This window comes from Scyliorhinus torazame, chromosome 2 (genome assembly GCF_047496885.1).
Source record: "Scyliorhinus torazame isolate Kashiwa2021f chromosome 2, sScyTor2.1, whole genome shotgun sequence".
Taxonomy (NCBI): Eukaryota; Metazoa; Chordata; class Chondrichthyes; order Carcharhiniformes; family Scyliorhinidae; genus Scyliorhinus; species Scyliorhinus torazame.
Genome location: NC_092708.1, coordinates 12,114,994 through 12,126,838, shown reverse-complemented (window position 1 = coordinate 12,126,838; position 11,845 = coordinate 12,114,994). Strand labels below are relative to the sequence as shown.

The following is an 11,845-nucleotide window of genomic DNA, read 5'->3' as shown; positions in this document are numbered from 1 at the left end:
AATGTGTGTGTGATGTGAGTGTGTGTGTGTGATGGGAGAGTGAGTGTGATGTGAGTGTGTGTGATGTGAGTGTGTGAGTGTGTGTTGTGTGAGTGATATGAGTGTTTGTGATGTGAGTGTGTGTGTAATGTGTGTGATGTGAGTGTGTGTGTGATATGAGTGTGTGTGTGTGTGTGAAATGTGAGAGTGATGTGAGTGTTTATGTGTGATGTGAGTGTGAGTGATGTGACTGTGTGTGTATGATGTGAGTGTGATGTGAGTGCGATGTGTGTGATGTGAGTGTGTGTGTGATGTGAGTGTGTGTGATATGAGTGTGTGAGTGTGATGTGAGTGTGTGTGTGATGTGAGTGTGTGATGTGAGTGTGTGTGTGAGTGTGTGTGTGTGATGTGAATGTGTGTGTGTGATGTTAGTGTGTGTGATGTGAGTGTGTGTGTGATGTGAGTGTGTGAGTGTGATGTGAGTGTGTGAGTGTGATGTGAGTGTGAGTGTGATGTGTGTGTGATGTGAGTGTGTGTGTGTAATGTGAGAGTTCATGTGTGATGTGAGTGTGTGAGTGTGATGTGAGTGTGTGTTTGTGATGTGAGTGTGTGTGTAATGTGTGTGTGATGTGAGTGTGTGTGTGTGATGGGAGAGTGAGTGTGATGTGAGTGTGTGTGATGTGAGTGTGTGAGTGTGTGTTGTGTGAGTGATATGAGTGTTTGTGATGTGAGTGTGTGTGTAATGTGTGTGTGATGTGAGTGTGTGTGTGATATGAGTGTGTGTGTGTGTGTAATGTGAGAGTGATGTGAGTGTTTATGTGTGATGTGAGTGTGAGTGATGTGACTGTGTGTGTATGATGTGAGTGTGATGTGAGTGCGATGTGTGTGATGTGAGTGTGTGTGTGATGTGAGTGTGTGTGATATGAGTGTGTGAGTGTGATGTGAGTGTGTGTGTGATGTGAGTGTGTGATGTGAGTGTGTGTGTGAGTGTGTGTGTGTGATGTGAATGTGTGTGTGTGATGTTAGTGTGTGTGATGTGAGTGTGTGTGTGATGTGAGTGTGTGAGTGTGATGTGAGTGTGTGAGTGTGATGTGAGTGTGAGTGTGATGTGTGTGTGATGTGAGTGTGTGTGTGTAATGTGAGAGTTCATGTGTGATGTGAGTGTGTGAGTGTGATGTGAGTGTGTGTGTGTGATATGAGTGTGTGTGTGTGTAATGTGAGAGTGCGTGTGTGATGCGAGCGTGTGTGTGTGATGTGAGTGTGTGAGTGTGATGTGAGTGTGATGTGTGTGATGTGAGTGTGTGTGTAATGTGAGAGTGGGTGTGTGATGTGAATGTGTGTGTATGTGTGTGTGATGTTAGTGTGTGTGTGTGATGTGAGTGTGTGTGTGATGTGAGTGTGTGTGTGTGATGTGAGTGTGTGTGTGTGATGTGAGTGTGTGTGTGTAATGTGAGAGTGCGTGTGTGATGTGAGTGGGTGTGTGTGATGTGAGTGAGTGTGTGTGTGTGTGATGTGAGTGTGATGTGACTGTGAGTGTGATGTTAGTGTGTGGGTATGAGTGTGAGTGTGATGTGAGTGTGTGTGTGTGATGTGAGTGTGTGTGTGTGATGCAAGTGTGTGTGTGTAATGTGAGAGTGCGTGTGTGATGTGAGTGGGTGTGTGTGATGTGAGTGAGTGTGATGTGAGTGTGTGAGTGTGATGTGAGTGTGTGTGTGTGATGTGAGTGTGTGATGTGAGTGTGTGAGTGTGACGTGACTGTGAGTGTGATGTGAGTGTGTGAGTGTGATGTGAGTGTGATGTGAGTGTGTGTGTGATGTGAGAGTGTGTGTGTGATGTGTGTGTGATGTGACTGTGAGTGTGATGTTAGTGTGTGGGTATGAGTGTGAGTGTGATGTGAGTGTGTGTGTGTGATGTGAGTGTGTGAGTGTGATGTGACTGTGAGTGTGATGTGAGTGTGTGAGTGTGATGTGAGTGTGATGTGAGTGTGAATGTGAGTGTGATGTGAGTGTGATGTGTGTGTAAGAAAGAGACGTGTGCATGTGTTCAATATGAGAATCGAGCAACACTCTGACTATTAAAAATGAGAAAAAGCTGGGAGCTAAGAACATTTTCCAATAAGATATTTTTAATTCTAATAAATGTGGAGATATAAGAAACAAAACTGGCTTCCATGAATTTGGCTTTTGTATGTTTCTACCTATTGTGGGCAAAGTATTATTTTTGGTGGTTTGACGCTTCAACCCAATGAGAATGTTTCCCAGGGGTACGTGCAGTCCTCTTGGGAGGTCAAAGGGGTTCCGCAGCAGGAAGGATTTGGGAAACCCTGCTCTGGTGGATACAAGCAGATCCTCTCCAACCTATCCTCGAAGAAACCTGTCCATTCCTGCGATTCGTCTGGTAAACCTGCTCTGAACTACTTCTAATGCAATTACACCCTTCCTGAAATAAAGGTTACCAACACTGCCCACAATACTCCAAATGTGGTCTCATCAACGTTCTGTACAACTGAAGCATAACCTCACCCCTTTTGTAATCAATTCCCCTCACAATAAACAAGAAAATCCTCTTACCTTGCCTCATTACTTGCTGTATCTGTATACTCGCCTTTCGTGATTCATGCACTCGGACAGCCAGATCCCTCTGTACCTCCGAGCTCTGTAATCTCTCTCCATTTAGATTTGAAGCTTCTTGTTTACTCTTCCTGTCAAAATGGACAATTTCACATTTGCCCACATTATATTCCATTTGCCACATTTTTGCCTTACCTGTGTCTCCTTGTAGCCTCCTTATGTCCTCTTCACAATTTACTGCCCTACCATCAGCAAATTTAGCACCAATACCTTCAATCCCTTCATTCAAGTCATTTATATAAATTGTAAAAGTTGAGGTCCCCGCACTGACCCCTGTGTCACACCACTCGTCACATCTTGCCAAACGGGCAAAAGCCCACTTATGCCTACTCTCGGCTTCCTGTTAACCCGGCAATCTTCAATCTGTGACAATATGTTACCCCCTACACCATCAGTTTTTATCTTCTGCAGTCATCTTTGTGGTAGCAGCTTATCAAATGCCGTCTGGCCCTATTGCTTCCAGATGGAAATGCGACAGAGTCAAACAAAGTTCACACGTGCCAATAGCAGCTGATTGGTCAACTTTGCAGAAACCGTCCGCCCGCACAAATCGCTCACCCAAACAACGTTCACGGTCTCATTTCTGTTCACAACCTGACTTTGTCGGTATAGAATCATAGAGCACCCGCAGTGCAGAGGGAGGCCATTCGGCCCATCAAATCTGCACCGGCCCTTGGAAAGAGCACCCCATTTAAGCCCACACCTCCACCCTATCCCCATAACCCAGAAACACTACCTCACCTTCTGGATGCTAAGGGGTCGATTTATCACGGCCAATCCACCTAACCGGCGCATCTTTGGACTGTGGGAGGAAACCGGAGCACCCGGAGGAAACCCACGCAGACACAGGGGAGAAAGTGCAAACTCCGCACAGACAGTCACCCGAGGCCAGAATTGAACCCGGGTCGCTGGCGCTGTGAGGCAGCAGTGCTGACCGCTGGTGGTGTGGTGGCTTGATGCCGACATGCTGGAGGCCTCCAGTGGTAACAAAGGGGTTTATTGAAGACAAAAGGCTGCTGTACTACAGGCACAGAAGACAATAGAATACATATGGCTCCGGGATCCACCTGGCCGGGCTCCCCCTTAAAGGGGCTGCGCTACCACAGGTGTGAAATGTTTACTCTAGGAGCGACTGCGATCTGAGGGATTTTCCCTCGCGTTCTTGACACACTTCCCGTGTAGATTCTGCATTTTCTTTAAATTTCTTAATGCCTTGCAACACTCCTCTTGCTTTGCAGAACAAACATCGCTGTTTGGCAGGATACACACTGGACAGACACTTCTCTGCTCCACTTCACGTCAACAAACATTGTAGATTCTTGCGAGCAGCCCTGCTGCTTGGGACTGGCACATTAGATGGTCAAGAAAATCATTTTATCAACTTTACCACGAGGCAGAAAATACTGATCGACTTTGAAAAGGTACGTCGATTTTAATTAGCTGTTCAATTAAATTATTTACACACATTTTCAATATTACTTATGCAATATATATAAGCGCCTGTAAATATTTCTGATGTGTTGTTTTCTGATATCGTTCATTCTAAGATAAGACAGAACCAGGAGATCAATAAAAATAAATAGAATGAAAACAATTTCGGGAGGAAAGAGGATTTTGTTTGCTTATTGCTTTGATATTGTATGGCACTGCGCACAGATCCTGAGAATAAATATTTCTTCTAGGAAGGTTGACCGATAGAATCGAGAGAACTGGGATAAGAGAGGCATTTTCAGGATGGCAACCTATAGCCAGTGGAGTGTCACAGGGATCAGTGCTGGGAACACAATTAGTCACAATATATATTAATGACTGGGACCAGAGAAGTGAATGTATCATTGCCAAGTTAGCACTGTTGCCTCAAAGCTCCAGTGTACCTGGTTCAGTTCCAGCCTTGGGTGACTTGTCTGTGCGGAGTCTGCACGTTCTCCCCGTGTCTGCGTGGGTTTCCTCCGGGTGCTCCGGTTTCCTCCCACGGTCCAAAGGTGTGTAGGTTAGGTGGATTGGCCGTGATCAATTGCCCCTTCGTGTCGAAAAGGTTAGGTGGGGTTACTGGGTTACGGGGATAAGGTGGAGGTGTGGACTTAAGTAGGGTGCTCTTTCCAAGGGCCGATGCAGACTCGATGGGCTGAATTGCCTCCTTCTGCACTGTAAATTCTATGAGATGGGAAGGCAACTGGTGAGGATGAGACAAAGAGTTTACAGAGGGATATAGACAGGTTCGGTGAGTGGGTAAAATCCTGGCAGGTGGAATGTAATGTAGGAAAGTGTGAAGTTAGCACTTTGGTAGGAAGAATAAAGGAGCTGAGTATTATTTAAATGGAGAGAGGCTGCAGAAAGCTGCAGCACTGAAGGGTCTGGGTGTCCTCGTGCCTAATTCACAAAAAGCTGCAGCACAGAGGGATGTGCGGGTCCTCATGTCTCAATCACTAAAAGCTAGCGTGCACAAGCTCAGCAGGCAATTGGGAAGGTAAATGGAATGTTGGCCTTTATTTCAAAGGTGCTGGAGTATAAAAATAGGGAAGCCTTGTTAAAACTACACAAGGTGCTAGTTAGACCACACCCGGAATTCTGTGAGTGGTTTTGATCCCCGTATCTGAGGAAAGATATACCGGCATTGGAGGCAAGTCCAGAGAAGGTTCACTCGGTTGATCCCGGGAATGGAGGGATTTTCTCATGAGGAGAGGTTGAGTAGGTTGGGCCTGTCCTCGCTGGAGTTTAGAAGAATGAGAGGCGACCTTATTGAGACGTATCGGATTCTCAGGGGACTTGACAGGGTCGATGCTGAGAGGTTGTTTCCCCTTGTGGGAGAGCCAAGGACCAGAGGGCAGAATCTCAGAGTGAGGGGTCGCCCATTTCAGACAGAGATGAGGAGGAATTTCTTCTCTCAGAGGATAGTGAATCTGTGGAATTCTTCACCACAGAGAGCTGTAGAGGCTGGGTCGTTACGTATGGTCAAGGCCAAGATAGACAGATATTTAATCAGTGAGGGAGTCAAGGTCTATAGTAATAATCTTTATTACTGTCACAAGTAGGCTTACATTAACACTGCAATGAAGTTACTGTGAAAAGCCCCTAGTTGCCACATTCCGGTGCCTGTTCGGGTACACAGGGAGAATTCAGAATGTCCAATTCACCCAACAGCACGTCTTTCGGGACTTGTGGGAGGAAACCGGAGCACCCGGAGGAAACCCACGCAGACACGGGGAGAACGTGCAGACTCCGCGCAGACAGTGACCCAAGCCGGGAATCGAACCTTGGACCCTGGAGCTGTGAAGCAACAGTGCTAACCACTGTGCTACTGTGCTGCCCTAAAACCTCTGGCAGGGGCACTGGTAGGGATGCTCCCAGGTTGGTAGTGCCAGGTTGGCACCCTGCTCCAAGGCATGCACCCGGGGGGGTCTCAGATCCCCAGGTAGACCCCACAAGTGCCGTTCCACCTGTTCCCCGTTTCTGGAGACCAGGGCTGGGCAGCGCTCACCCGAGCTCTCTGAGGTCATGGGGATAAGGCGGGAAAGTGGAGTTGGGGATTATATCAGAGCAGTCCTTGAATGGTGGAGCAGACTCAATGGGCTGCGTTGCCTGTTTTGACTCCCACAGCTTATGATCGTACGGTATTACATTGTGAGAAAGCAAAATATTTCCGCTACTTGAAATCTGAAATAAAATCAGAAAATGCTCCGACTACTCAGTTGGCCGAGGAGTGTCCGCAGAGCAATGCAGGCTTGTGACGTTTATCAGTGTACGGGCAATCACAGCTAATTGTGCAAAGTGCACAAATGACGTGTTCATTTCTGGTTAAATCGGTCAGATTGCCAACGTGCATAACATTACTAAAATTCTTGTTGTAAAGTAGATGTAAAGATCAGCCCAGCAACTACAGCGAGTCAGTTTAACCTCAGTGACTCCGCATCGTTCATTTTTTTCTTTTTCTTAAATGTTTTAATCGGCATTTTCAATTTTACAGAGTGAAACGTTGGTGCCCGATACTTACAATTTATACAGTTTCTTATGTACGTACCTCTTTCTTGATATATCTTCTCCACCCCACCCTTCCCCCCTCCCTACCCCCCTCCCTGTCCCCTCCTTGGTATCCCCCCTCCCTACCCCCCCTCCCTGTCCCTTCCTTGATATTCCCCCTGCCCCCCTCCCTACCCCCTCCCTGTCCCCTCCTTGGTATCCCCCCTTCCCCCCTCCCTACCCCCTTCCTGTCCCCTCCTTGGTATCCCCCTTCCCCCCACTCTACCCCCGCCCTGTCCCCTCCCTGGTATCCCCCCTTCCCCCCTCCCTACCCCCCTCCCTGTCCCCTCCTTGGTATCCCCCCTTCCCCCCTCCCTACCCCCTCACTGTCCCCTCCCTGGTATTCCCCCTTCCCCCCTCCCTACCCCCTCCCTGTCCCCTGCTTGGTATCCCCCCTTCCCCCTCCCTACCCTCTCCCTGTCCCCTCCCTGGTATTCCCCCTTCCCCCCTCCCTACCCCCTTCCTATCCCCTGCTTGGTATCCCCCTTCCCCCTCCCTACCCCCTCCCTGTCCCCTCCCTGGTATTCCTCCTTCCCCCCTCCCTACCCCCTCCCTGTCCCCTGCTTGGTATCCCCCCTTCCCCCTCCCTACCCCCTCCCTGTCCCCTCCCTGGTATCCCTCCTTCCCCCTCCCTACCCCCTCCCTGTCCCCTCCCTGGTATCCCTCCTTCCCCCTCCCTACCCCCTCCCTGTCCCCTCCTTGGTATCCCCCCTTCCCCCCTCCCTACCCCCTCCCTGTCCCCTCCTTGGTATCCCCCCTTCCCCCCTCTCTACCCCCTCCCTGTCCCCTCCTTGGTATCCCCCTTCCCCCCTCTCTACCCCCCCTCCCAGTCCCCTTCTTGGTATCCCCCCTCCCTACCCCCCTCCCTGTCCCCTCCTTGGCACCCCTCCCCCTTCCAATCTGGGTGTTCTAACGCTAGACTCCTGTTCTGCCCTTTTTTCCTTCCTTTTGTAGTTTGTGTTGCAGGCCTTGTGGGTTCAATGGTGGGGGGGGGGGGGCCTTCCTGCTCCCTCTCCCCCACCCCTCTTCCATGCTTCCCCCTGTGGTTCCCCTGAGTTTCCTCCTCAATTCCTCTCCCCATCCTCTTTTGTGCCTCCTCGCGTTGTGTGTTCCTGTCTGCTCTCTCTCCTCTCTCCCTCTTTCCCCAGCCGCTGTTGGCCTGAAACAGGTTTTGGAACAGGCCAACGAATTGAGGAAGCCTTCCTCTGAGCCTCGGATGGTGAACTTGATCTTCTGCAAATGGAGATATTCGGCCAGATCTGCCAGCCAGCCTGCTGTGGGCGGTGCTGCCGATCGCCAGCTGAACAGGATTCTCCGGCGTGCGGTTAGGAAAGGGAAAACAAGTCGCAAGTAGGCTTACATTAACACTGCAATGAAGTTACTGTGAAAATCCCCTAGTCCCCACACTCCGGCGCCTGTTCGGGTACACAGAGGGAGAATTCAGAATGTCCAATTCACCGAACAAGCACGTCTTTCGGGACTTGTGGGAGGAAATCGGAGCTTTTTCAGAGGGCTTTCGACAAGGTCTCATAGCAGATTACTATGAAACGTTAAAGCACGTGCGATTACAGGTAGTGTCTTGTGATGGATAGAAAGCTGGTTCGCAGACAGGAAGCAAAAAGTTGGAATAAATGGGTCTTTTTCTGATTGGTAGGCAGTGACTGGTGGGGTATCACAGGGATGAAAATGAAAATTGCTTATTGTCACGAGTAGGCTTCAATAAAGTTACTGTGAAAAGCCCTTAGTCGCCACATTCCGGCGCCTGTTTAGGGAGGCTGGTACGGGAATTGAACCGTGCTGCTGATCTGCCTTGGTCTGCTTTCAAAGCCAGCGATTTAGCCCAGTGAGCTAAACCAGCCACTGTGCCAGATCTGTTCCAACTGTTCACATTATATATCAATGATTTGGACTAGGGAACTAAATGTACTGTCTCCAAATTTGGGTGTGTAATGATCTGTATATAGTCAGGTTAGTGAAGGGTTAATAAATACATCTCTGTGTAAATCAAACACCAGAGGGCGTTACTACTACAAAGGCTCATCTGGACTTGAAACGTTCGCTCTTTTCTCTCCCTACAGATGCTGCCAGACCTGCTGAGATTTTTCAGCATTTTCTCTTTGGTCTCAGATTCCAGCATCTGCAGTAATTTTCTTTTAACTACTGCTCTGTATTTAAGACAGCCAATCAGAGAATTCAGGGAATAGCATGTGGACAAGTTCAGAGCAGAGTGAATGTCAATTGGAGATAGATAGCCCGAGGTTAGATCATAGTGTAGTTAGTGACTAGATAGATTATTCAATGCTGCAAGACAGATTCAATAGCATTTAATTATCATCTGTAGCTCAGTAGAGTGTTCAAACTTCATGTAATGAAATGAAATGAAAATTGCTTATTGTCACAATCCGGCGCCTGTTCGGGGAGGCTGGTACGGGAATTGAACCATGCTGCTGGCCTGCCTTGGACTGCTTTAAAAGCCAGCGATGTAGCCCTGTGCTAAACCAACTCCTATGTAATTAGTGGTGTAATAATAAATTAGTTTTGTTTCAATCTTTTGATTGGTATATTCTTTGTCAACACTATATCGGGTCATTCTGGAAGAAAAGACAAAGAATACAACATATTACCACTCATGATAATATAACAGGGTGAGAGGGTGAGCTGTGAGGAGGATACAGAGGTACTTCAGTGGGATTTGGACAGGCTGAGTGAGTGGGCACATGCGTGACAGATGCAGTATAATGTGGATAAATGTGAGATTATCCGCCTCGGTAGCAAAAATAAGAAGGCAGATTATTATTTGAACGGGTCTAAATTGAGAGACATGGACACTCAACAAAACCTTGGTGTCAAGCACAAAAAGTACAAAGAAAAGTACAGCACAGGAACAGGCCCTTCGGCCCTCCAAGCCCGTGCCGACCATGCTGCCCGTCTAAACTAAAATCTTCTACACTTCCTGGGTCCGTATCCCTCTATTCCCATCCTATTCATATATTTGTCAAGACGCCCCTTAAACGTCACTATCGTCCCTGCTTCTACCACCTCCTCCGGCAGCGAGTTCCAGGCACCCACTACCCTCTGTGTAAAAAACTCCCCTTGCACATCTCTTCTAAACTTTGCCCCTCGCACTTTAAACCGATGTCCCCTGGTAATTGACTCTTCCACCCTGGGGAAAAGCTTTTGACTATCCACTCTGTCCATGCCCCTCATAGTTTTGTCGACTTCTATCAGGTCGCCCCTTAATCTCCGTCATTTCAGTGAGTGTCCTCGTGCATCAGTCGCTGAAAGTAAGCGCGCAGGTACAGCAGGCAGGAAAGAAGGCAAATGGTATGTGGGCCTTCATTGCGAGAGGATTGGAGTACAGGACCAGAGATGTTTTACTGCAATTGTATAGGGAATTGGTCAGGGCACACCTGGAGTATTGTGCGCAGTTCTGGTGTCCTTATCTGAGGAAGGATGTTCTTGCTATGGAGGGAGTGCAGCGAAGGTTCACCAGGCCGATTCCTGGGATGGCGGGACTGTAATATGAGAGACTAAGTCGGTTAGGATTGTATTCATTGGAGTTTAGAAGAGTGAAAGGGGATCTCATAGAAACTTGCAAAGTTCTAACAGGACTAGCTCCCTCCACCTCTGCTGTGAATGTTGGGGATGCACTAAGGTGTAGTGTTTGGATAAGGAAGGTTAAGAAGTTGTAGTTGCACATAATGCTCACTTTTGTAAATAAACTCCCACTAATTTCACTCTTTCCGTGGCTCCTTGTTACGATGAGCTGCGTTCCTGTGAGTTTGAAGCGGAAAGTTTATTTCTGCACATGATAAAGGTGGGGTTCACAGTCCGGGGCCCCCCCCCACCCGCCACCGGGGTTTGTTCAACCCTTCCAGCACATTGGTGGTGATGGAACACATTTAGAGTTCAAGCTATCTGTAACTAACACCAGTCTGTTATTAGAGAACATGGACATCAGATAAGAATACATGTTCAGAACTCAAGGAACTGCTCAATAATGGCTGGTGCAAACTAGGAAAATATTCGACAAGGTATTTTTAAAAATGTCTATCGACTGAGAAGTAAAGTGTTGTCGGAACTGATCCATTGGGTACCTCACTTCAGACTGCGAGGGTACCCGAAAACCCAGAAGGGTAACTTGTATATTTTAAATTCGGGATAATGGGCGGAAAGATAAGGAAGTGCAGGGACAAACAGTCCAGCCTTGTAATCAATTAGTAAAGGTTTATATTAACTTAAAAGAAAGCATTCAAGAGAAAGAGTATTGTAGAAGCGGCCCCCTTTCAGGGAACGGGGTTTCAAACAGTCATGTGACCTGATCGGCCAGTAGCGCACAGATTCTGGGGCTGAGCGTGAGCTTTCCTGGGCGCCATCAATCCATTTAAAAAATAAAATTAGAGTACCCAATTCATTTTTTCCAATTAAGGGGCAATTTAGCGCGGCCAATCCACCTACCCTGCACATCTTTTGGGTTGTGGGGGGGCGAAACGCACGCAAACACGGGGAGAATGTGCAAACTCCACACGGACGGTGACCCAGAGCCGGGATCGAACCTGGGACCTCGGCGCCGTGAGGCAGCAGGGCGAACCCACTGCGCGCGGAATCGATCCTTGCGCTGTAGAAGTTGGTCGCACAGCCCAGCCCTCTACATTCACAATGTATATTAATGATTTGGATGAGGGAACAAAATGTAACATCTCAAAGTTTGCAGATGATACTAAGTTGGGTGGGAGGGTGAATTGTGACGAAGATGCAGGGATCCTACAGCATAATCTGGACAGGTTGGGTCGAGTAGGCAAACCAATGGCAGATGCAGTATAATTTGGATCAGTGTGAGGTTATTCATTTTGGAAGCAAAAACAGGAAGGCAGATTACTACCTGAATGGTTGTAAATTGGGAGACGGTTGTGTGCAGCGGGACCTGGGTGTCCTTGTGCCCCAGTCGCTGAAGGTAAGCATGCAGGTGCAGCAGGCGGTAAAGAAGGCTAATTGTATGTTGGCCTTCATTGCGAGAGGTTTCGAGTATAGAAGCTGGGATGTGTTGCTGCAATTATACTGGGCCTTGGTGAGGCCACACCTGGAGTATTGTGGGCAGTTTTGGTCTCCTTCTCTGAGGAAGGATGTTCTTGCTCTCGAGGGAGTGCAGCGAAGGTTTACCAGGCTGATCCCAGGGATGGCGGGACTGTCATATGAGGAGAGATTGACTAGGTTGGGAT

The 11,845-nt window shown here is 48.3% G+C and overlaps 1 protein-coding gene across 1 annotated transcript in view; it reads left to right on the top strand.

The window, feature by feature from the left end:
* The first annotated feature begins 3,886 nt into the window (after nucleotides 1–3,886).
* The window catches only part of LOC140407748 (C-X-C chemokine receptor type 2-like), a 179,930-nt gene continuing 171,971 nt past the window's right edge, over nucleotides 3,887–11,845 (top strand). Inside the window, exon 1 of the mRNA XM_072495037.1 lies at nucleotides 3,887–4,030. The gene's annotated coding sequence lies outside the window, so the exon portion shown is untranslated. The remainder of the gene's footprint in view (nucleotides 4,031–11,845) is intronic.